Raw genomic sequence first — 23,997 nt, 5'->3', positions numbered from 1 at the left:
AGCACACGTATGCCAGAGGATATGAAATAAACCTTGTAAAAAATTCAAGGGCTGGGTACATTAATTATGTTTTGGGTGTCCAGAAGTAGTCTGGTGCAAACTGTACCACTTCCAGAGAAAAACACAGCTGACTCCATATTGGATCTGTTCCTTTAGCTGTAACCTTTGTGTTCTGTTGCTGGTGCTTAGTCATGCTGGCTCTGGGCCTTGGTCTAAAAGAATGTTGCCTACAGCGGGAAACGTGCATGATAGCCCATTCTCAAGACTCTGCCTCCCAGGCTTGACCTTTAAAGGTATAACATTTTCCATTCAAATAGAGATAAACTGTTGCAGAACAGAATAACAGTTGTCTTGTTGGAGGCTTACAGGAACATTATACAAGACCTCTGTGGATAGCTGCAAGAATAAAGGATTATCACATCTTCTCTGGGGTATAACCTACACCAAGAAGTCTGCAACAACTAACCTCCCTTATTAATATAAAAGAAGCCTGAATTCTAACTCATGTAAGATGGTAGGGATACTAGCCTGCTATCTTCTCCATTGCTCCTTGCCCCAATACCTTGTCTCTCAATTTGAGCTTGCACTCAGTAACACTACCACAAAGAGGCATGGTATTTGATGGGCCTCTGGATGTGTTGCCCTAAGTAATTTATCAAGTAACTCGCAGGACTCCAGATCTCTGCGGGGCCTCAGATAAGAGAAAGTTCCCCAGCAGGCCCAGAGGGTGGTGCAACCTGCCCTACTTCTCAGGTCTAGTGGCCCCATAAGCCCATTGGTACAAGGAGTTTAAGTGCGGTCTGAAACCTCCCACAAGCATCTTTTAGGAGAATCCTAGCAAATTCCTTAGCACTATGTCCTCTTTTGTTAGCATGTTTTCTCCATTTGAGAAGCTCGTAGGTTGCTACTGTGCCCTGTTCTTAGGACACGAATTGACTATGCAGACTCAGCTGCCCAGGAATGCAGTGTTATCTGGTTCACAAAGCTCTATAACTGAACCAGTGCAGCAGCATTGCACTGTTAAGTGAAAACAGTATGTACATTACCAGCTCATACAGGTCTTGAAGGCATAATTAAAACATAAACATGAAGCCCAGCATTCTGTCATAACCCCTCCTTCTGTACTAGCTTTCCCTCAGACCACATGTACGGCCTTATGAGGAGTGAGGAAAGAAAGCAGGGTCCTCGTGTACCCTACAGTATTTGAGTATACCCAAATATGGTTTGTACAGTATGCTGACTTCAAGAGAAGTATTTTATAGCTTATCTCAGAGATGATACTAAAAGACAGTAATGAAGCCAAAGTCATTATAGCCTGCCACCAAGAACAGAGAAGAATCAATACTCTAAATCATTTCTAGTTACTTATACTCCAATACCCCACAGCCTCTACAAGAGCAAATTCTTGGTTGGGATTAAATGTGGAGCAGAAACAGAAAGTACTGCTTCATTTACCTGTGTAGCATCTACAAACTAGTCCAGACAGATCAAAACTAACAATAACTACCAGAAATCTGTACAAAATGCCAGAGTATATCGTTTGATAAACCTATTAAACAAGTACCAGAGTGCCTGAAGAGCCAGTGTATTTGGTTATTAACTCTGGAAATAGATGGCTATGTATCCTATTTTGAAAATGTTAATTCATGTACAGTGACTAATGGGTTGACCTATTGCATGAAACCTTAGGAAGAACAAAATTGGAAGATTGGTGAAGTCTAGGGGAAAAGTTATGTGGAGGACTTCACAGAATGGGCATGTATGACAAATCCATGACCCATATCAATGCTCATCAGAGGACATCTATGGCAGAAAAGCTCTCAATAATCAGATAGACAGTACATTCTGTCCTATGGATGTCAATCAACCTCTTTCTCCAGCTGCCTAGTACTTACTTAACAGGCCCATTTATGAAGTGATATGACAACAGGAAAGGAGGCTGTGATTGAGCTTTTATTCACTGAGGTTGATCTGGCTTCTGCCTGTTCTGAGTTCCCATGTGATAAAAGCCAAGGCCATGCTGAGCCCCTTATTGAACACACCATTCTCCCAGGAACCAGTGAGCCGGTTGGAGGCAAACTGATGCATTGGACACTTTCCATCATACAAGGAGCAGATATTGTCCTCTTGGGAATAGAAACATTTTCCAGATACGAATTAGCCTTTCCTGTGTAAAATGCTTCTACTGGCACTAAACAGAAGGCCTCATTCATTGCCATTCATATTCCATTCAAACCACCTCAGACCAAGGAGTCTGCAGAGAAGGACATAATAGAATGAAATTATACTTACAGAATTCATTAGCATTATCACAAGCCCAAGCAACCCAGAAGCATCTGGCTTGACAACGTGGTAGAATGGCTCAGTGACCACATCAGCTGAAAGAAAATTACCTAACAGGATTGTTATACAAGATTAATGTGTGACTTAAATCAGTGGAAATACATCGCAACCTCTCTCTCATAGCTAAATATATGAGCCGAGGAGCCAAGTAATGGAGGTTCACAAAGGTTCTATTCGTTTTTCCCCTTCAGATCAGTTTAGTCACTCAGTCGTGTCTGAGTCTTTGCGACCCCATGAACCACAGCACACCAGGCCTCCCTGTCCATCACCAACTGCTGGAGTTCACCCAAACCCATGTCTATTGAGTCAGTGATGCCATCCAACCATCTCATCCTCTGTCATCCCCTTCTTCTCCTGCCCTCAATCTTTCCCAGCATCAGAGTCTTTTCAAATGAGTCAGCTCTTCGCATCAGGAGGCCAACGTATTGGAGTTTCAGCTTCAACATCAGTCCTTCCAATGAATATTCAGGCCTGATTTCCTTTAGGCTTGACTGGTTGGATCTCCTTGCAGTTCAAGGGAGTCTCAAGAGTCTTCTCCAACACCACAGTTCAAAAGCATCAATTCTTCGGCGCTCAGCTTTCTTCACAGTCCAACTCTCACATCCATACATGACTACTGGAAAAACCATAGCCTTGACTAGATGGACCTTTGCTGAGAAAGTAATGTCTCTGCTTTTCAATATGCTGTCTAGGTTGGTCATAACTTTCCTTCCAAGGGGTAAGTGTCTTTTAATTTCATGGCTGCAATCACCATCTGCAGTGATTTTGGAGCCCAGAAAAATAAAGTCTGACACTGTTTCCACTGTTTCCCCATCTATTTGCCATGAAGTGATTTTTCCTCTCGCTTTTTAAAAATTGAGACATAATTCACAATACATATAAAGTGTACAATTCAGTGATTCAGTATTTCATTAAGTTTGTGACCATAACCACTAATTCCAGAATACTGTCATCATCTCCAAAATAAATCCTGTACCCTCAGCAGTCACCTCCATTCCTCCTCCCCCAATCCTAGGTAACCACTAATCTACTTTCTGTGGATTTATTTGCCTATTATGGATATTTCATATGAATGAAATCATGTAATAGGCGGCCTTTTGCATCTGGTTCCTTTCATTTCAGTTCAGTTGCTCAGTTATTTCCAACTCTTTGTGACCCCATGGACTGCAGCACACCAGGCTTCCCTGTCCATCACCAACTCCCAAAGCTTGCTCAAACTCATGTCCAGCATGAGTTTGAGCCATAATGCCATCCGGTGATGCCATCCAACTATCTCATCCTCTGTCATCCCCTTCTCCTCCTGCCTTCAATCTTTCCCAGCATCAGGGTCTTTTCCAATGAGTCAGTTCTTCACATCAGGTGGCCAAAGTATTGTCGCTTCAGCTTCAGCATAAATCCCTCCAATGAATATTCAGGACTGATTTCCTTTAGAATTAACTGGTTTGAAATCCTTGTAGTCCAAGGGACTCTCAAGAGTCTTCTCTAACACCACAGTGCAAAAGCATCAGTTCTTCAGCGCTCAGCCTTCTTTATGGTCCAACTCTCACATCCATACATGATTACTGGAAAAACCACAGCTTTGACTAGATGGACCTTTGTTGGCAAAGTAATGTCTCTGCTTTTTATCCTGATTACCAAGGGAAAATCAGATTGTTGCTAGCTAATGAGGGAAGGAGATCAGTTCATGTCTGCATTTCATGGAAATGGGGATGACAGAACAGATTTAAGAAATGAAGAGGAAACTATATTTCCAAGACTTTGTGACTGATGAGGCGTACAGATTGAGGACAAGGAAGGACTCTTGACTTTGTCATTCTTTCTTTAATTTTTCTTTATCTTTTTCTGTTTTTTTTGCTTTCTATTTTTCTATTAATTATTGGGAGAGGGGTGAAAAAATAATTGAAAACCATTGCTAATAATAACTGAGAAAGTCAAATTCTCAGTTTTGTCACTTTCATTCCTACATAACAGTCTGTTTTGAAACTCTGTTATTAAGTGCATATATATTTTGCATATTTTGCACTGTTATGTTGTCTTGATGATTGATCCTTTTATCACCATGAAATATATCTCTATCTCTACTAACATTCCTTGTCCTGAAGTCCGCCTGTCTGACACACACAGCCACTCCAGTTTTCTTAAGACTAGAGTTTACACGGTGTAACTTTTCTCGTGCTTTTAATTTTAACCTATTTGAGTCTTCATATTTAAAGATTATATGAACAATATATAGCAATGTATATATATTTAATATTAACATCATTTTTTATACATTAAGATATTAATCCTTTACTATACTTGTAGTCCAACTACTTTCCTGAACTACATCCCATCAATTTCTTGTTTTAGTGGATTTTATTTATTTAATTTTTGGCCACACCACATAGCATGTGGGATCTTAGTTCCCCTACCAGTGATTGAACCCGTGCCCTTGTTCATCAGAAGCACGGCATCTTAACACTGGATTGCCAGGGAAGTCCCTATTAGTGGATTTTGAAAGGAAAATTTTTGAAGGGAAAGTGAAAATAGAGACTGCTGCTGCTGCTGCTGCTAAGTCACTTCAGTCGTGTCCGACTCTGTGCGACTGCATAGACGGCCGCCCACCAGGCTCCCCCGTCCCTGGGACTCTCCAGGCAAGAGCACTGGAGTGGGTTGCCATTTCCTTCTCCAATGCATGAAAGTGGAAAGTGAAAGTGAAGTCGCTCAGTCGTGTCCAACTCCTAGCGACCCCATGGACTGCAGCCCACCAGGCCCCTCCGTCCATGGGATTTTCCAGGCAAGACTACTGGAGTGGGGTACCATTGCCTTCTCTGGAAAATAGAGACTTACATGCCTTGATTCTTGTTCCAGGAAATTTTTACCCAGGGAGATAGGACTAAGAGGAATGAATAACTTCACTGCTTACCTCAGGATATGTCTGCCAAGCAGTGTGTCTGGGCAGATCATCCACAGGAATAGCTCTCCTATTAAAATAACAGCTTGGTAACTTGGACAAAGAGCTTGCTTCTCTGACACCAGTTTGCTTATCAAAAATTATTTTAAAATCTTCACTTTGCAGTCATAAACTTTGCCTAGCTCCAAACAAGTCCCTGCCTTGAAGAACCATCTTTAAACCACGAGTGTAGGCCTTCAAATTCTTAATCTTCAGCCCCACCCTAATCAGCAGCCTCGCTCCCAGGTCACAGTTGAATCAAGGTGGTCTCTTCTATGCTGCAGTAACAGCAGTGAACTCAGCTTGATTGAGTAGATTTCTTTGGTGGTCTTATGGGAAGCTGAGAAAATTTTGACAATAAAATGGGTATTTTTTTCACAATTTTTAGGTAAATAAAATTCTCTGTCAAATAGAGAATAATTAATAATAATATAATCTTTTTTTTCAAAAATTTTATTGGAGTGCATGATTTATAATATTATGTTAGTTTCAGGTGTACAGCAAAGTGAATCAGTTATACATATACATAGAGTCACCCATTTTTTAAAATTCTTTTCCATATAAGCATTAAAGAATATTGAGCCATGTTTTCTGTGCTATACAGCAGGTTCTTATTATAGTGTGTGTATGTCAATCCCAATCTCCCTATTTATCCCTCATTCCTCTTATCCCCTGGTAATCATAAGTTATTTCCCCTATATCTGTGACTCTACTTCTGTTTTGTGAATAAGTTCATTTGTACCCTTTTTCTAAGATTCCACATATAAGTGATATCATATGATATTTGTCTTTCTGTGTCTGACTTACTTCACTTAATATGACAGTCTTTCAGTCCATCCATGTTGCTGCAAATGGCATTGTTTTATTCTTTTTTATGGCTGGGTAGTATTCCGCTGTATACATGTACCACATCTTCTTCATCCATTCTTCCATTGATGAACAATTAGGTTGCTTCCGTGTTCTGGATATTGTAAACAGGGCTGCAATGAACATTGGGCTGCATGTATCTTTTTGAATTATGCTTTTCTCTGAGTATATGCCCAGGAGTGGAATTGCTCAGTCATATAGTATATCTATTTTTATAAGGAACCTGCATAATAGTGGCTGTATCAATTTACATTCCCCACAACAGTATTGAAGGGTTCCCTTTTTTCCACACCCTCTCCAGCATTTATTGGTTGAGGATTTTTTGACGATGGCCATTCTGACCAGTATAAAATACCTCATTGTAGTTTTGTACAGTCTGTTGTTTTATATCCTACTCTCATTTTTTCCTATCACTTATCAAAATCAAATTAAAATAACAATACTTTGGAAATTCCCTGGTGGTCCAGTGGTTAGAATTCCACACTTTCACTGCTAAGGGTCAGGGTTCATTCCTTGGTTGGGGAATTAAGACTCCACAAGATGTTCAGCCAGGAAAAAATTTCAAAGATAAATAAAATGACAACACTTGGCCGTTTGAGGCCAAATAGTACAAATTTGTTAACATTCTCAAGGTGGGTTTTTTTTTTTTTTTTTTTTTTCCATATAATTACTAGTATGCTCTCAGCTGGTAAAGAATTCACCTGCAGTGTGGGAGGGCTGGGTTCGATCCCTGGGTTGGGAAGACTCCCCTGGAGAAGGGAAAGGCTACCTACTCCAGTATTCTGGCCTGGAGAATTCCATAGACTATACAGTCCATGGGGTCGCAGAGTCGGACACGACTGGGCGACTTTTGCTTTCACTTTCTCAATATAACAAGTAAACATATTTAGTCAAGATTAGGACTTGCATCTTTGAAGAGAGAAGCTGAACAATTAATTTTACCTGTTTTACATCTAAAACATCCCTAGTTACTTTAACTTAATGCGAGAATTTATAGAAAATAGAATATGATAGGTCTGCTACACTTTGATTCTTCATTTATTCAGAGGATGTTTTAGAGTACAAACACGATCTTGTCAGCACTTTTGTGCATGGTTTCAATGCCTTTCTATTGCTCCAAAGGTAATTTGTCATCATCCTTAGTATGGGCAAAAGGCACTGCATTCCGTGACTCCTGCCTAAGTGTCAGTTTTCATGTCTCAGTTTGCTCTTCTCTCACTGTTTCCCAATGCCCCAGATTCCTGTGGCATTTCTTCAAGCACCCCCAAATTCCTCTGACATTCAAGGCCTTCACATTTGCAGTGCCCTTTCCTGGAATGTTTTCCCACTTCCCTTCTACATTCTTTTTGCTCCTCTAAGCCTTATCCTTTAGATTTCACCTTAAATATCACTTTCTAGGACTTTTCCCCAGGCTTCCCAGTTTAGGTTGTCTTCCTTCTATAGTTTTCTTTGCACTCTGCCTTCTCCCACCTGGCACAAACCTCAGTTGTTAAGTTTATGGTTATTTGCACGCTTATTCCATGCTGTCTTTCCCACTGGGCTCTAAATTCTTTGACACTTTGTTTACTGGACAGGACAGTGCCTGTCTTGGAGGAGGACTCTATAGATATTTGTGGAGCCGATGAAAGAATTTCTAAAACTGACATTTAAATTAGTGCTTTATTTCATAATCTTCCTCTCAAAATAGGAAAAGTGTGTTAAATAAAATACATTGTTCCTTTTCCATGCCAAGTGTGGTGGTGACCCAAAAACTAAAGAGCAGATAAAATGAAGGAGGGTCTTGGAATTCAGGAACAGAAAAATCAGACCCTTATTGTCCTTCCTTCCCCCATGCTGTTAACTATTAATGGATTTCAGGTCTTCCTGAGCAGTATAACCTGTCTCCCTTCCTACCCCACACAGGGAAAAGGTATTTGCCTTACTCTTCCCCCACCCAGTACATGTGCCTCATTCAATCAGTAAATGACCCGCAAGACCCCTATCCCACTCCTTGTACTCTGGGTGTAAAAGTGGACTAAGGACCCCTGTTCAAAGTCGGTTCTCCCTTGATCTGGCCCGCTGTTCTAACAGCATCTCCCACTCTAATAAACTTTATTTACCTCTTATTCTGTCTCATATCTGGAAATTCTTTTCCAACCCACTCCTGGATCATGACACCAAGGTCCTGATAGACAGATTTTAAGACTAATTTTTAACAAAACCTTATATATAATTTCTGATGTGCTAGGCATTGTTTTAGTGAAAGTGAAAGTCACAGTCATGTCTGAGTCTTTGCAACCCGATGGACCATACTGTCCATGGAATACTCCAGGCCAGAATACTGGAGTGGGTAGCTATTCCCGTCTCCAGGGGATCTCCCCAATACAGCAATCAAACCCAGGTCTCTTGCATTGCAGGTGGATTCTTTACCATCTGAGCCACCAGGGAAGCCCAGGCATTGTCTTTTAAGTCCTTTACAGTTAGGAACTCATTTTATTATAATGCTCTGAGGTATGTATTGTTATTATTTGCCCCTTTAAATTTTTAAAATAAATCCTCCACCCAGCTTGGAGGATCTTAGTTTCCTGACTCAGGGATGGAACCTCTGCCCTTGGCAGTGAAAGCACAGAGTCCTCACCACTGGACTGACAGGGAATTCCTATTAGTGCCCTTTTATAGATGAGGAAAGTAAAGCAGAGAGAGGTAAAGTATTGAATACATTGTCCAAGGTAGCACAACTAGTAAATGGCAGAGCTAGGATTTGAACTCCGGGAGGCTGATTCCAGAGTCTGTACTTTTGACCATGATTCCATGCTGTGAAGAATAGTATCTAGCGCATGGTAGGTGCTCAGTGAATGCTAGCGAGATAAAAAGTGTTTTTCTGTAATCTTTCTTTGCCTGGGTTGCCAGCTAGTGTTTAATTTTAAGGTGTTACAGCAGGTAGGTAGTTAGATAAGAGCAGAGAAATGGGGGCAGGGGCCAGGTGGCAGGAAATCATGCATCTTGTAAACAGCGGGGGTTCATGGGCAGACAGAGGAAATCAGGAACATGCGGACTGACAGGAAACCACACCTTTTGGGCAGTAAGTGTCCTGGAAGCAGATAAAGAAAGATAAAGGCAGGAATCGCCTGCATGTGAATGTAACTTGTTTACTATGCACTCATTGCAATAAAACTCGTCTTGGAGATAAGAAGTACCCGTCATGCACCTATGCTGTGACACTTCCGGTCTAAGCTAAGGAAGAAAAAAATCCCTCCTGCCCTCAGGAAGATAGAGTGGGGAGGAAAATCAGGAATATGACCCCCAAATTCCTCCTTCCCCAATGAATATTTTGCCCCTTCATTTGCATGGCCCTCATAACCAGATGGCCAAAGAGAAACAGGACAGCAGCTCCTCACCTGTCTACCTGCTCTCCCTCTGAGTATTCTTGATTAAATAAATTCACTTTACTTGTTAACCTCCCTGCTTCATCTCTGAATTCTTTCACAACGAGGCAAAAACATTAAATTCTTTTTCTGCCAGGAACAAAGGCAGATACTACATCTTTCAATTCTGTATCTCAGTGCTTAGCAGTCACAGCCTAACTATCAGTTCATTGGAAAGTCAGGATAAAATCACTACCCTCTGACTCTAAATCCTAGATACTTTAGCTCCTGCTGAAGTTGGGCTTACAGGCCATTGCAAGGGCTAGTAGCTTTATAGTGCATGAATGAGATTGAAATCTTTGAAAAACAGGTTTAATTTGTCAAATGCCTTTTCTGCATCTATTGATATAATAACATAATTTTTATACTTCAGTTTGTTAATGTGGTGTATTACATTGGTTGATTTGTGAATATTGAACCAATTCTTGCACCACTGGAATAAATACCACTTAATCATAGTATATAATCCTTCTGATGTATTTTTAATACTCAGTTTTCTAATAATTTGTTCAGGATTTTTGCGTCTATGTACATCAGGGATATTGACCTGTAAATTTCTTTTCTTATTGTCCTCACTTAACTTTTGCTAATGTTGGTCTTGTAAAATTTTGGAATTGTTCCCTCCTCTTCAATTTTTGGAAAAGTTTAAGAAGAATATACGTCTTATATCTTTTCTGAATTGGGGAGATAACTCACCAGTGAAGCTGTCTGGTCCTGGACTTTGTTTTTTGGGAAGTTTTTGATTGCTGTTTCAATCTCTTTGCTAGTGATTGGCTTGTTCAGATTTTCTATTTCTTCGTGATTCAGACTTGGAAGATTGTGTACTTCTAAGAATTTGTCCATTTTTCTAGGTTGTTAATTTGTTGTCATATAGGTGTTCATGGTATTCTACTTCTTTTTCTTTCTGTGGTATCAATTGTAATTTCCCCGCTTTTTTCCTGACTTTATTCTTTGTTTTCTTAGTGAGTCTAGGTAAAACTTTGTTCGTTTTATTTCTCTTTTCAGAGAACCAGCTCTTAGTTTCATTGATCTTTTTTGTTATTTTTTTAGTCTCTATTTTATTTACTTCTGTTCATATCTTCATTATTTCCTTCTCTCTATTGACTTTGGGCCTTGTTTGCTCTTCATTATCTAGTTCCAGTAGGTGTAAGGGTAGAGTGCTTATTTGAATTATTACTTGTTTCTTGAGATAGGCCTGCATTGCTATAAACTCCCCTTTTAGTACCACTTTTGCTGCATTCCTTAGATTTTGATATATCATGTTTTCATTTTAGTTTGTCTTCAGATATGTTTTTATTTCCCTTTTGAGTTCTATGTTAAATCCAATAGCTGTTAAATAACATGCTGTTTAGTTTCCACATATTTGTGATTTTTCCAGCTTTCTTCTAGATTATAATCATTGTGGCAAAAAAAAAAAAAAAGCCTGATATGGTTTTGATTTTCTTAAATGTATTGAGACTAGTTTTGTTTTCCAAATTATGGTCTATCATGGAGAATTTTCCATATGCACTTGAGAAGAATGTGTAATCTGCTGCATTTGGTTGGAATGTTCTCTGTAATTCTATTAAGCCCATCTGATATAAATTTTTATTTTAAAGCCACTGTTTCCTTGTTGACTTTCTGCCTGAATGATCTATCCATTGATATAAGTAGGGTGTTAAAATACTCCACTATATTGTGTTGCTGTCAGTTTCTCCCTTTAAATCTGTTAATAATTAGCTTATATATTTTGGTGCTCCTATGTTAGATGCATATATATGAATAATCATTATGTCTTCTTGATGAGTTGTCCCCTTTATCATTATATAATGTCCATTTTGTCTCTTGTAATGTTTTTTGGCTTGAAGTTTATTTTTGTTGGATATAAGTATGGCTACATTTGCTTTATTGGGCTCTCATTTACTTGGAGTATCATCTTTCATCCCTTCACTTCTGAGCTTACATTTGTCTTTAGAACTAAGTGTTCTGGAGGCTGCATTTAGTTGGGTCTTGTTTTCAAACTTATCAGCTACTTTCTGTCTTTTAATTCGTGGATTCAATTTCCAGGATGATTTTTGATAAATGAGGGCTTAGTACTGCCATTTTATCTTTTATTTTCTAGTTGCTCTTTATCTCCATTGTTTCTTTTTTTGTTTGAATTTTTGTTTGCCATTTTAGTTTCATGGTTTTCTATTGTTTTTCTCAGTTTCCTCTTTTTCACTGTTAAATAAGACATCGGAGAAGGCAATGGCACCCCACTCCAGTATTCTTGCCTGGAAAATCCCATGGGTGGAGGAGCCTGGTAGGCTGCAGTCCATGGGGTCACTAAGAGTTGGACACGACTGAGCAACTTCACTTTCACTTTTCACTTTCCTGCACTGGAAAAGGCAATGGCACCCCACTCCAGTGTTCTTGCCTGGAGAATCCCAGGGACGGGGGAGCCTGGTGGGCCGCCGTCTATGGGGTTGCACAGAGTTGTACACGACTGAAGCAACTTAGCAGCAAATAAGACACAATAGAAAAACAAATGGTTGATATTTTGTACATTGCATTTTCTTCAGAAAATCTAGAGCAAAGGATCGTTTATATGTCCATAATAGTTCAACACCACAGACTGAAAACAGAACTACTGAGAAAACAGCTGAACTTGCACAAGTCAACTTCCCCTTGACTGCAAAATTCAAGGTTTCTCAGATGTCAATACAGTGTTGAAAGCAGTGGATAAAACTTTACAGATTGCTTGTGCTTGTTCGAGGCTATTGCACTAGTAAACCCATAGGCTGTATTCTTCATTGTTCGCATCTGTAGTCTTCAAAGCCAATAAGCTTTTTCCTGCACCCAGATCATCATCATAACATACCATTTGGATGATTAAATACAGAGCATACCCATGTAAAACATCATACTGATCTGATGTGGATACTTCTATACCAAACTTGGTAACCAGCATAGTAAATCCTTCCTCCAAAGGGATGAAAGGCAATTTTTTATCTTTCTGAGTGACTTCTATATAATTTATCAGTTCTAGTAGCCCCTCAAGACTTTACTCTTCAAAGAGTTTCAGTTTCTCAATTGCATCAATGTTTGTTTGTTTTTTATAAATCCTGCACAGGTATCTGAAATATTGTTGCTTTGTCCTGAGGTCTTGGTGGAATTGGTGTCAAGGTTTGCCACCTTGCTGGACCCTGAAAGCCCCCCAAGGCTGGAATCTACAGACTTGCCCTTACTACTGATTTCTCTGCTCTGGGAATTGCTACTATTGTATTGCTTCTTATCTTTTTGAAACATCTTACCACATAGCTGATCCAGAGGCTCTCACTGCAGAATCCAACACTACTTTATCATCTTCAAAGATTTCACCGACAGTGGTCTGCACAGATAGCTTCCTTTCATTCCAACATGGTCATTACTCATCAGAAAAACCAGGTACCTTACTGTCTGCACTCAGGGTCACAGACTCACTGCCTGGGCAGCCTGAGCTGCTGTTGCTACTCCTGTTCTACTCAGTTTTCTCTTTTAATAGGCTTTATGTCTCTGCTCTAGCCTTGTAGTTAACATGTTCAGTTCAGTCGCTCAGTCGTGTCCGACTCTTTGAGACCTCATGAACTGCAGCATGCCAGGCCTCCCTGTCCATCACCAACTCCCGGAGTTCACTCAAACTCACGTCCATCAAGTCGGTGATGCCATCCAGCCATCTCATCCTCTGTCATCCCCTTTTCCTCTTGCCCCCAATCCCTTCCAGCATCAGAGTCTTTTCCAATGAGTCAACTCTTTGCATGAAGTGGCCAAAGTACTGAAGTTTCAGCTTTAGCATCATTCCTTCCAAAGAACACCCAGGACTGATCTCCTTTAGAATGGACTGGTTGGATCTCCCGAAGAGTCTTCTCCAACACCACAGTTCAAAAGGATCAACATGAGGTTTCTATAAAATGTCTCAAATAGTCCTTTTTCTGTCAATAACATGTTATCTTCACTTGCCTATGTGAGTTCTGTCCTTTTCCTCTTATCTTTTTATGTTTTTGTTGTCTCAAATTGTCTCATTTTATGTTGTAAGTTTGTTACCAAATTGAAGTACCTATAGTCCTGCGTCAGGAAGATCCCCGGGAGAAGGAAATGGCTACCCACTCCAGTACTCTTACCTGGAGAAGTCCATGGACAGAGGAACAGGTTGGGCTACAGTCCATGGGGTTGGAAAAGAGTCAGATGTGACTTAGTGACCAAACAACAGCAAAATAGTTATTTTTACTGCTCCTCCCCCACCTTTAACCTTTATGTTGTAATTGTTTAACAACCTGTACTCATATAGAGTTGTAATTTTCTGATTCTGAAATTATATTTATCACCTTATTCAAGGTTTTGCATACTTTTGCTTTCAGGTGGTTGATGGCTAGGATTGAAAGCACGGCCTCCACTTTTCACCTAGTTCTGCCTCCACTATGTGTTCCAGTGCACACCCTTTTGAGGTACTGATGTGTAGAACTCTGGTGTCTTGGTGTGTTGGTCAGAGGAAACTTGGTTGAATCATGGATGTTTTACTGATTGTAAATTGAAGATGAGAGACAAAGGAGGGTATCATGCCCCTATAATGCTGATGTCACTCCAAGACTTTATTTTTTAGTAGATTTAAGATCACAACAAAATTGAGGAAGGAACCCCAAGTACCTCCTGCCCCAAACATGCATAGGTTCTCCCATTACTGATATCCCCACCAGAGTGGTACATTTGTTAAAACTGATGAATCTGTAGTGATCCAAAATCCACATTTTACCTTAGAGTTCACTCTTAGTGTTGTATATTCTATGGATTTGGACAAATAATGACATGTACCTATTATTATAGTATCATATATAGAATTTTCATTGCCTTTTCCAGAATATCTTAGTTGGAATTGTATAGTATGGAGGTAGGTTTTTCAGGTTGGCTTCTTATTCACTAAGTAATATGCTTTTAAGATTCCCCCATGTCTTTTCATGGCTTGGTAGCTCGTTTTAGGTTTTGTTTTGTTTTTTTTTTTTTTCTTTTTTGCATTGAATAATATCCTGTTGTCTAGATGTACCATTATTTATTCACTTACTTAAGACAATGTTTTTGCTTGTAAGTTTTCATATGAATAAAGCTGTTATAAGGCTTCCCTGGTGGCTCAGATGGTAAAGAATCTGCCTACAATGCGGGAGACCCAGGTTCAATACCTGGGTCGGGAAGATCCCCTGGAGAAGGGAATGGCAACCCACATCAGTATTCTTGCCTGGAGAATTCCATGGACAGAGGAGCCTGGCAGGATACAGTCCATGGAGTTGCAAAGAGTCTGTTATAAACATCTGTGTGCAAGTTTTCAACTCCTTTGGCTAAATACCAAGGAACATGATCGCTGGATTATATGGTAAAAGAGTTTATTTCTGTAAGAAACCACAAACTCTCTTCCAAAGTGGGTGAAATGCATTGCATTCTGACCAGCAATATATGAGACTTCCTGTTGCTCCAAAGGCTCACTAGCATTTGGTTTTGTATTTTGAATTTTGTCTCCTTTAATAGATGTATTGCTGTTGTTCAGTTGCTCTGTCATGTCAGACTCTTGTGACCCCCATGGACAGCAGCATTCTAGGCTTCCCTGTCCTTATCTCCTGGAGTTTGCTCACTCATGTCCATTGAATCGGTGATGCCATCCAACCATCTCATCCTCTGTCAGTTGACAGATTTTATTTTCTTGAGCTCCAAAATCACTGTTGATGATGACTACAGCCATGATATTAAAAGATGGTTGCTCTTTGAAGGAAAGCTATGACAAATCTAGACAGCATATTAAAAAGCAGAGACATCACTTTGCCAACAAAGGTACATATAATCAAACCTATGGTTTTCCCAGTAGTCATGCGTGGATGTGAAAGATGGACCATAAAGAACGCTGACGCTGAAGAATTGATGTCTTCTAACTGTGGTGTTGGAGAAGACTCTTGAGAGTCCCTTGGACTGCAAGGAGATCAAACCAGTAGATCTTAAAGGAAATCAATGCTGAATATTCATTGGAAGGACTGATGCTGAAGCTGAAGCTCCAATATTCTGGCCACCTCATGTGAAGAGCTGACTCTTTGGGAAAGACCCTGATGCTGGGAAAGATTGAGGGCAGGAGGAGTATGAACTCATTGAATGGCGTAACTCAATGGACATGAGTGTGCAAACTCTGGGAGACAGTGTAGGACAGGGAAGCCTGGTATTTCAGTCCATGGGGTCATGAAGATTTGGACACAACTGAGCGACTGAGCAACAACTTCTGGTCTCTCTTCTCTGCTTCACCGATCTACTGTTTATTCTTTAATATCACATTATTTTGATTATTGTGACTTTATAGTAAGTCTTCAAGTCAGGGAATGTCAGTCTTTCAACTCTATTCTCCTTCAGTATTGCATTGAGTATTCTGGGTCTTTTGCCTGTCCATAAATTTTTTAGAATTAGTTTGTTGAAATTCACAAATAACTTGTTTTGATTAAGATTGGGAGCACTTTGAATTTATAGATCAATTTTAAAAAACAAAAAATAAAAAGAACTGAGTTGAGGTAATTCTCCCCAAGCCAAACAACTTGATATTTTACTCAGGCCATACAGTCATGAGTAAATAAATGATTTACACTTGATAATTTGATATCTTAAAAATAGAGTTTGGAAAATATATTAGGTTGGTACAGTAACTGTAGTTTTGCATTGTTAAAATTTGCCATTTGATATTGGAATACACTTTAATAATGCAGTTATGTTGTATATCACTTTAATATGCATTTCCTGCTTTATAGTTTTTAATGACTTATTACTTGCTGCTTATATTTACTTTAGACTATGGAGATGATGTCCAACAAAAAACAAATTTGAGCAATTTTTTTTTTATTCGAGTTCAAAATGGATTTTAAAGCATCAGATACAACTTGCAACATCAACACAACTGGCCCAGAAACTGCTAACAAATGTACAGTCCAGTGGTGGTTCTAGAAGTTTTGCAAAGGAGACGAGAGCCTTGAGGATGAGCAGGGTAGTGGCCGGCCATCAGAAGTTGACAACAACCAATTGAGAACAATCATCAAAGCTGATTCTCTTACAACTACATGAAACTGAATGTTGACTATTCTACAGTCAACAATTTGAAGTAAATTGGAAAGGTGAAAAAGCTCAATACGTTGGTGCCTTATAAGTTGACCAGAAACCCAAAATATTGTTGTTCTGAAGTATCATCTTGTCTTATTCTATGCAACAACAACAAATGATTTCAGACTATGATGTGTGATGAAAAGTGGACTTTATATATGAACCAGTGATGACCAGCTCAATGATTGGACAGAGAAGCAGCTCCAACTGCTACTGCTAAGTCACTTCAGTCGTGTCCGACTCTGTGCGACCCCAGAGATGGCAGCCCACCAGGCTCCCCCGTCCCTGGGACTCTCCAGGCAAGAACACTGGAGTGGGTTGCCATTTCCTTCTCCAATGCATCAAAGTGAAAAGTGAAAGGGAAGTCGCTCAGTCGTGTCCGACTCTCAGCAACCCCATGGACTGCAGCCTACCAGGCTCCTCCATCTGTGGGACTCTCCAGGCAAGAGTACTGGGGTGGGATGCCATTGCCTTCTCCGAAGTGGCTCCAAAGCACTTCCCAAAGTCAAATTTATACTAAAAAAAGGCAATGGTCACTGTTTGGTGGTCTGCTGCCCATCTAATCCATTACAGCTTTCTGAATTCCAGTGAAACCATTACATTTGAGAATTATGCCCAGAAAATTGATGAGAAGCACTGGAAACTGCAATGCCTGCAGCCAGTTTTGGTCAACAGAAAGGGCCCAGTTGTTATACATGACAAAGCCCAACCACGTGTCACACAACCAACGCTTCAAAAGTTGAATGAATTGGGCTACAAAGTTTTGCTTCATCTGCCATATTCACCTGACCTCTCACAACTACCGCTTCTTCAAGCATCTTGACAACTTTTTGTAGGGAAAACACTTCCACAACCAGCAGGATGCTTTCCAAGAGTTTGTTCAATCCCAAGCACAGATTTTTACACTACAGGAATAAATAGTTAATTCTCATTGTCAAAAATGTGTTGAATGTAATGAATAGTTTCTATTTTGATTAATACAGAAGAGCTTGAGCCTAGTTATAATTATTTAAAATTCAAAGTCCAAAATTGGAATTATGTTTTCAGTAACCCAACAGTATTATAAGGTAGGAGCCACATTTTGGATATGTTCAGTTCAGTCACTCAGTTGTGAACGACTATTTCCGACCCCATGAACTGCAGCACGCCAGGTCTCCCTGTCCATCACCAACTCCAGGAGTCTACCAAAACTCCTGTCCATTGAGTCAGTGATGCCATCCAACCTTCTCATCCTCTGTCATACCCTTCTCCTCCTGCCCTCAATCTTTCCCAACATCAGGGTCTTTTCCAATGAGTCAGCTCTTTGCATCAGGTGGCCAATATATTGGAGTTTCAGCTTCAACATCACTCCTTCCAATGAATATTCAGCCCTGATTCCTTTAGGATTGACTAGTTTGATCTCCTCGCAGTCCAAGGGACTCTAAAGAGTCTTCTCCAACACCACAGTTCGAAAGCATCAATTCTTCAGTGCTCAGCTTTCTTTATGGTCCAACTCTCACATCCATACATGACTACTGGAAAAACATAGCCTTGACTAGACAGACCTTTGTTGACAAAGTAATGTCTCTGCTTTTTAATATGCTGTCTAGGTTGGTCATAACTTTCTTTCCAAGGAGGAAACATCTTTTAATTTCATGGCTGCAATCACCATCTGCAGTGATTTTGGAGCCCAAAATAATAAAGTCAGCCACTGTTTCCACTGTTTCCCCATCTATTTGCCATGAAGTGACGGGACCGGATGCCATGATCTTAGTTTTCTGAATGTTGAGCTTTAAGCCAACTTTTTCACTCTCTTCTTTCACTTTCATCAAGAGGCTCTTTAGTTCTTCACTTTCTGCCATAAGGGTGATGTCATCTGCATATCTGAGGTTATTGATATTTCTCCAGGCAATCTTTGATTCTAGCTTGTGCTTCCTCCAGCCCAGAGTTTCTCATGATGTACTCTGCATATAAGTTAAATAAGCAGGGTGACAATAAACAGCCTTGAACATACTCCTTTCCCAATTTGGAACCAACCTGTTGTTCCATGTCCAGTTCTAACTGTTGCTTTATGAACTGCATACAGGTTTCTCAAGAGGCAGGTCAGGTGGTCTAGTATTCCCATTTCTTTCAGAATTTTCCACAGTTTATTGTGATCCACACAGTCAAAGGCTTTAGCATAGTCAATAAAGCAGATGTTTTTCTGGAACTCTCTTGCTTTTTTGATAATCCAGCCCATGTTGGCAACTTGATCTCTGGCTCCTCTGCCTTTTCTAAAACCAGCTTGAACATCTGGAAGTTCATGGTTCACGTACTGTTGGAAGTCTGGCTTGGAGAATTTTGAGCAACACTTTTCTAGCATGTGAGATGAGTGCAATTGTGTGGTAGTTTGAGCATTCTTTGGCATTGCCTTTCTTTGGGATTGGAATGAAAACTGATCTTTTCCAGGCCTGTAGCCACTGCTGAGTTTTCCAAATTTGCTGACATACTGAGTGCAGCACTTTCACAGCATCATCTTTTAGGATTTGAAATATTTCAACAGAATTCCATCACCTCCACTAGCTTTGTTCATAGTGATACTTCCTAAGGCCCACTTGACTTCACATTCCAGGATGTCTGGCTCTAGGTCAGCGATCACACCATCGTGATTATCTGGGTCATGAAGATCTTTTTTGTACTGCTCTTCTGTGTATTCTTGCCACGTCTTCCTAATATCTTCTGCTTCTGTTAGGTCCATACCATTTTGTCCTTTATCAAGCCCATCTTTGCATGAACTGTTCCCTTGGTATCTCTAATTTTCTTGAAGAGCTCTCTAGTCTTTCCCATTCTGATGTTTTCTTTGCATTGATTACTGAGGAAGGCTTTCTTATCTCTTCTTGCTATTCTTTGGAACTCTGCATTCAAATGGGTATATCTTTCCTTTTCTCCTTTGCTTTTCTCTTCTCTTTTTGCAGCTATTTGTAAGGCCTACTTAGATAACCATTTTGCTTTTTTCCATTTCTTTTTCTTGGGGATGGTCTTGATCCCTGTCTCCTGTACAATGTCAAAAACCTTCATCTGTAGTTCATCAGGCACTCTATCAGATCTAGTCCCTTAAATCTATTTCTCACTTCCACTGTATAATCATAGCAATCAGAGCATGCCATACCAGTGACCAATGGAATGTAACATACCTAAAATACAGCAGTTCCCAGATTACTGGATCTCCACAACTGCCTGGAATCTCAAGCAAATCACCAACTTGGAGTTACAGAGAGAGAAGAGAATAAAAGACAGGAAGGAAGCAACTAAGGACTTAAAACAGGAAAGGCTAAATTTTCTTTCCTGCCCTTCTCTTTCAATTCAGGTTAAGAGTGTAGGTTTCTGGCTATGTTAAAAAAAAAAAAAAAATCCATTTATCTCATAGATAAATCTATCCTAATTAGACAAAGCAAATGGTAGGATAAATTATAAAGGTTCCATATTAAAGCTCAGACATTCTATTAAAATTTATCCTAAAATACCATTCAAGAAAAGAATGCTGTCTGGGAAGATGGTGCCCTGGGTCCAAGTTCATAGCTCCATTCCTCTGTAAAATCTATACCAGGTTGACTCAACACTAAGAAGTGTGGGTTAACTTGTTTAAGACTGTTGCCTTACAGCCTGTCCTCCAGGAAAAGGAGTTGGCTACTGCAAGTTCAGTTCAGTCGCTCAGTTGTGTCCAACTCTTTGCGACCCCATGGAATGTAGCACGCCAGGCCTCCTGGTCCATCACCAACTCCTGGAGTTCTCAAACTCATCCATTGTGTTGGTGATGTGATCCAACCATGTCATCCTCTGTCATCCTTCTCTGCCGGCCTTCAGTCTTTCCCAGCATCAGGGTCTTTTTGAATGAGTCAGTTCTTTGCATGAGGTGGCCAAAGTATTGGAGTTTCAGCTTCAGCATCAGTCCTTCCAATGAATATTCAGGTCCGGTTTCCTTTGGGATGGACTGGTTTGATCTTCTCCCCAGTGCAAGGGACTCTAAAGAGTCTTCTCCATCACCACAGTTCAAAAGCATCAATTCTTTGGCGCTCAGCTTTCTTTATAGTCCAACTCTCACATCCATACACGAATACTGGAAAAACCATAGCTTTGACTAGATAGACATTTGTTGACAAAGTAATGTCTCTTCTTTTCAATATGCTATCTAGGTTGGTCATACCTTTCCTTCCAAGGAATAAGCGTCTTCTAATTTCATGGCTGCAGTCACCATCTGCAGTGATTTTGGAACCCAGAAAAATAAAGTCTGACACTGTTTCCACTGTTTCCCCATCTATTTGCCATGAAGTGATGGGACCGGATGCCATGATCTTAGTTTTCTGAATGTTGAGTTTTAAGCTGAATTTTTTCACTCTCCTAGTTCACTTTCATGAAGAGGCTCTTTAGTTCTTCACTTTCTGCCATAAGGGTGGTGTCATCTGCATATCTGAGGTTATTGATATTTTCCCCAGCAATCTTGATTTGTTTGTGCTTCCTCCAGCCCAGAGTTTCTCGTGATGTACTCTGCATATAAGTTAAATAAGCAGAGTGGCAATATACAGCTTTGGTATACTCCTTTCCTGATTTGGAACCAGTTTGTTGTTCCATGTCTAGTTCTAACAGTTGTTTCCTGACCTGCATAGATGTCTCAAGAGGCAGGTAAGGTGGTCTGGTATTCCAACCTGTTTATGAATTTTTCAGTTTGTTGTGATCCACACAAAGATTTTGGCATAGTCAATAAAGCAGATGTTTTTCTGGCACTCTCTTGCTTTTTCGATGATCTAACAGATGTTGGCAATTTGATCTCTGGTTCCTCTGCCTTTTCTAAATACAGCCTTAACATCCAGTTTACAGTTCATGTACTGTTGAAGCCTGGAGAATTTTGAGCATTACTTTACTAGCATGTGAGATGAGTGAATTCTGCAGTAGTTTGAGCATTGTTTGGCATTACCTTTCTTTAGGATTGGAATGAAAACTGATCTTTTCCAGGCCTGTAGCCACTGCTGAGTTTCCCAAATTTGCTGGCGTATCGAGTGCAGCACTTTCACAGCATCATCTTTTAGGATTTAAAATAGCTCAACTGCAAAACCTCCATTAAAGCTGGCCACTTGCTTAAGACAGTCAAACCCTGACTCAACCACTAAGAAGTGTGGGTTAACTTGTTTAAGACTGTGGCCTTACAGCCTGTCCTCCAAGAAAAGGAGCTGGTCACTGCAAAACCTCCATTAAAGCTGGCCACTTGCTGAAGACAATCAATCCCCAGTCCCAAGATATCTGGTCCACACAGGCAAGGGAGACCTCTCCACCCACTCTGTGGCACAATCCAGAAACAAGATTCTTCCCTTTTCTCCCTTACCCTGTCTACCTACTATTAAGTCCTATTGGGTCTCCCTCCAGAATGTCACCATTCAGATGAATATTTTTACTCTATATTTCTCCTCTAAAATTAGTCATTAATTACAGTTTACTTTCTGCAGTCAATTCTTTAGGTGGGTATTTATTGATTTATCTTTCACTCTTGCATCCTACTTTCTACTATTTTTTAAATTCCCTTCTTCCTGAAGGACCTCTTCTTCATCCTTTCTTTCCCTGGGGGTTTTTCCTTGTATTATGCATAAAGTAATATTCTACACACAATTCCCCTGAACCTCACATCACTTAAAAGATTTAATTTCTTTTTATTAAGTCAGTGCAGTCTTCTTTCATTCTCTGCTGAAATTCAATGTCATTAATTATTCATTGGTACTTGTAAGTGTGGTACTGGAGAAAATGCCTGAGAGTCCCTTGGAAAGCAAGATCAACCCAGTCAATTCTAAACAAAAAATAGTGACAGCAGCCAATTGAACATTTAAAAAATATATATATTTCTTTACTTGTTTGGTTATACCAGGCTTTAATTGCAGCATGCAGGATTTTTAGCTGAGGCATGTGAACTTAGTTGCAGTGTGTGGGATCTAGTTCCCTGGACAGAGATTGAACCCAGAACCCCTATTTTGGGAGCAAGGAGCCTTAGCCACTGAACCACCAGGGAAGTCCCTCAACACTGTTAAGTACACATGTGCAACTCTAAATATCTTACCTGATTTGAGAAAAATATTTGCAAGTTATTTGATAGAGGTGAGACCAAACTTATCCATCTAATTGTGCTTGTTCCAGAATCACCACTTTAACCACTGAGATTTTTTTTAACAATCTTAAAAAACTGAGGAAACTCAATAGATGTTTTTCAAAATTTAATCTATGAGAAACTGAAACACATTTTTAAAAGCATTTTTCATTCTAAAGTAATCCCATTACATGATTAAATAAATAACATTTTGGAACTTCCCTGCAAGTCCAGAGATTAGGACTCCATGCTCCCTCAGGTGGGGAACTAAGATCTGTATGCTGAGTGGTACAGCCAAAAGAAAAAAAAGTTACGAAAAATAATTATCTAAAAACAAATTTGAGAAAAGCATTGTTTTACATTTTTGCAAATCTAACTTTATAGCATACAACTGAATTCTCTAATTTACTTGCACCTTCTGTTGCTGATATAGTCTTGACGTCAACAAAATCCAATCTCAGTTTTTTATATAGTGTGTTCACAGCCTTTTCAGATAATCATGCATCCTTCTTGATACTGTATCAAAAGTTGACAAGCAACTGTTCCGTAAAGACTTAGTGGCAATGAATTTAGCTTTACTTCTCAGCTGGTAAGAAGCTGATACCACAAAGAAATTTTCACATTGTTTTATTAAAATCCACTGGTCTACCTGGCATTTTCAATGGATCTCTTATCTTTTTGCATTGGTCATCAGAAATATTGGTCCACTAAGCTATATAGATGTTCCAAATACTGGCACTTTGGTGTATAATATCAAAAATAATTATGTTAATATTCTCATTGAGTTGAGTATGGGTCCAGGTAGTGGGATGCTATCAAATGCACGGTCTTAGATAAAAAATTCCCCAAATCCCAATTTTTCTTTGAAAGCTTAAATTTTATCACTGGCAACAAATACTTTTATTCACCTTGAATTAGCAGGATGATGTAGTTTGAGACAAACATGTCAGATGACTTCAAGTAAAAATGATGTTCCATGGGACTACTCAATGACCATAACATCACCATTGCTTTTGTATCTTTCTTGCTTTACATCATTCTGGAATGCATATAGTTTATATGTGCTTGCTATTTCATCACCTAGGACATTTAAAAGATGTATATTCAGGGGCTGAGACTTAACAACTTGTACTATTTTATCAAAGACATTCTTAAGGGAGACTTTTTTTGAGAGATCCCAGCTGTAAAGAACACAATGACCAACATGATGACCATTATTAGTCTCCAACTATTGCATTGCCTCAACTGATGCCATT

At 39.7% G+C, this 23,997-nt stretch overlaps 1 long non-coding RNA gene and 1 pseudogene across 1 annotated transcript in view; one reads left to right on the top strand and one right to left on the bottom strand.

The window, feature by feature from the left end:
- LOC129646803 (uncharacterized) overlaps positions 1–14,754 on the top strand; it is a 172,663-nt gene extending 157,909 nt beyond the window's left edge. The window contains exons 4-5 of the long non-coding RNA XR_008712179.1: positions 13,902–13,988; positions 14,625–14,754. This is a non-coding gene — a long non-coding RNA (uncharacterized LOC129646803). The remainder of the gene's footprint in view (positions 1–13,901; positions 13,989–14,624) is intronic.
- On the bottom strand, positions 12,206–13,301 carry LOC129646797 (integrin beta-1-binding protein 1-like; annotated as a pseudogene).
- Positions 14,755–23,997: the final 9,243 nt, after the last annotated feature.

Source organism: Bubalus kerabau, chromosome 1 (assembly GCF_029407905.1).
Source record: "Bubalus kerabau isolate K-KA32 ecotype Philippines breed swamp buffalo chromosome 1, PCC_UOA_SB_1v2, whole genome shotgun sequence".
Classification (NCBI taxonomy): domain Eukaryota; kingdom Metazoa; phylum Chordata; class Mammalia; order Artiodactyla; family Bovidae; genus Bubalus; species Bubalus kerabau.
This window is presented reverse-complemented; position numbering and strand designations above follow the sequence as displayed.